We start from the raw sequence: 2,677 nt of genomic DNA, 5'->3' as shown, positions 1-2,677 counted from the left end.
ACAATTAAGTGTTTTGAGATTCATGCTTACCCATGTTTATTGTGGCTTTGTTCACAATAGCAAAGAGATGGAAACAACCTTACTGCCCAGAAGCTGTGGTATATTCACACAATGGAATATCATGCAACATTGAAAAACAAGGAACTCATGAAATATTATGCAAAAGGGGTGACCATGGAGGACATTATGCTGAGTGAAATATCTCAGTCACTACTGCAGGCCAGTATTATAAAACAGAACTGACATTGGGGTTGGGGGAAAACTAAGAAAATAGGGGATAAATAATGTACACGGTATTGAAACAGAAGAGAGAGAGAACTGCTTAGAAGGAATATATGATTAGATATTATTTGGATGACAATAGTCCAGAATAAGAGCTACTTAGTAAAGTGGACTTGGGGGAGGGGAGGGGGAAATTATATAAGAATGGAAGAACTTTTTTTTTCCTAAGGAAAAAAGCTAACTTAGGGGGAGGGGTGGGCAGGGAAGAAAATGTACAACAACGAATGAATGGAAATCCATGTTTTCTATAAATTTCATTAAAATTTTAATTTAAAAAAAAGTCTTCTGAGATTCCCAATCATCTCAATGTTACCATACTTTGTTATGATCCACACAGTCATTAGATGGAGAAAAGATTGTTGTTGTTGTTGTTAAGTGCCGTCGAGTCGCATGCAACTCACCGAGTCCTCAACACTTGGGTGTCTCTCATCCTCTCTCCAGGTTCATAGGGTTTCCAGAGGCAAGCTACTATGGAAGAGGATGCCACTCCTCCTTCCAAGCTTGTTTTAATCGGGGAGCTCCACCCCACTCTCTGTCCGTATTGGGTAACCAACAATTAACGCATTTGACACATCAGTGTCACAGTGTTTAGCCTCACAGCAACCACAAGTGATCTCAGTACGGCAACTTGTACACCAGGGCTATACGACTTAGAGGAATGTCTGAACAAAAACAATGCAAGACAGGCCGGAGGGCCGCGGATTAAAAGTCACCCACCTTTGGCTTGGTAGGTAGCATCGCTTTCTGTCCACTGGGCCAGCTGGTCTCTCTCTCTCTCTGGAGAAAAGATTAGAACTATTAATTTCATCTTGCTTGGATCCACAATAAACACCCTTTGTACCAGGAGTCAGGAGATAAGGAGACATATTGCTTTGGACAAGTCCACTATCAAGGATCTCTCCAAAATACTGAAGAGCAGTGACGTCAATAAGAAGACTAAGGTGTGGACTTTCTGTCGCTAGAGACGGGGTGGGGGGGATCAACGAGTGGGTGTGTGATTGTGTGGGACGGCCTGGGGCGGCCCAGGAGCAGCTGAGCCTCTGCTAGTCCGGGCGGGAGTCGGAGTCATGAGGTGGCTGCCATGGTGATGTCCGAGAGCCAGCTCAAGAAGATGGTGTCCAAGTTTTTAATGATGGCAGTTCAAGGGAACTAATGAACCTCACTGGAACAATTCCTGTGCCTTATAGAGGTAATATATACAACATTCCAATATGTCTGCGGCTTCTGGACATATATCCCCCTATCTATTTTATTAAACCTACTAGTTCAATGACTATTAAAACAGGAAAGCATGTTGATACAAATGGGAAAATATATTTTCCTTATTGACATGAATGGAAACATCCACCGTCAGACTTGTTGGGGTTTATTCAGGTCATGATCATGGTGTTTGGAGATGAACCTCCAGTCTTCTCTTGTCCTACTGTTTCAGCGTCCTATCCATCATAACAGGGCCCCCAAATACTTCCTACATGCCAGGTACACCAAGTGGAATCTCTTCATATCCATCCGGATACCCTCCTAATCCCAGTGGTTACCCAGGTTGTCTTTACCCTCCTCCTCGTGGTCAATATTCTGTTACAACCCTTCTCAGCCTCCTGTGACTACTGTTGGGCCCAGCAGGGATGGCACAATCAGCAAAGACACCATCCAAGCCTCCCTCATCTCTGCTGTCAGTGACAAAGTGAGATAACGCATGAAGGAGGAAATGGACCCGGCCCAGGCAGAGCTCAATGCCTTGAAGTGAACAGAGGAAGACCTTAAAAAGGGCCACCAGAAGCTGGAAGAGATGGTTATTCATTTAGATCAAGAAGTAGCCAAGGTTGATAAAAACATAGAACTTTTAAAAAAGAAAGATGAAGAACTCAGTTCAGCTCTGGAGAAAATGGAAAATCAGTCAGAAAACAATGATATTGATGAAGTCATCATTCCCATGGTCCCTCTATACAAGCAGATCCTTAATATGTATGCAGAGGAAAATGCCATTGAAGACAGTATCTTTTACGTGGGAGAAGCCCTGCAGCAGGGATTAATAGACCTGGATGTCTTCCTAAAGCATGTGCGTCTTCTGTCCCGTAAACAGTTCCAGCTGAGGGCATTAATGCAAAAAGCAAGAAAGATTGCCGGTCTCAGTGACCTCTACTGACTTTTCTGATATCAGCTGGAGACTGAGCTCTTTTTAAAGCATTCTTTTCTTCTTTTCTCTTAAAAGTAGGTGCCCAGAATAAGTTATTGCAGTATATCATTCAAGTGTAAAATATTTTGAATCAATAATATATTTCCGTTTTCTTTTGGTAAAGACTGGCTTTTATTAATGCACTTTCTATTCTCTGTAAACTCTTTTTGTGCTGAATGTTGGGACTGACTATGCTAAATAAAATTTGTTGCATAATTT

General features: G+C 42.3%; 1 pseudogene; it reads left to right on the top strand.

Moving 5' to 3' along the window:
- Positions 1-2,428, top strand: part of LOC102875004 — a 9,244-nt pseudogene extending 6,816 nt beyond the window's left edge.
- Positions 2,429-2,677: the final 249 nt, after the last annotated feature.

Source organism: Elephantulus edwardii, unplaced genomic scaffold (genome assembly GCF_000299155.1).
Source record: "Elephantulus edwardii isolate Elephantulus edwardi_28Jun2011 unplaced genomic scaffold, EleEdw1.0 scaffold00095, whole genome shotgun sequence".
Classification (NCBI taxonomy): Eukaryota; Metazoa; Chordata; class Mammalia; order Macroscelidea; family Macroscelididae; genus Elephantulus; species Elephantulus edwardii.
Note: the sequence above shows the minus strand (reverse complement) of the source record. Positions and strands in the feature narration are given on the sequence as shown.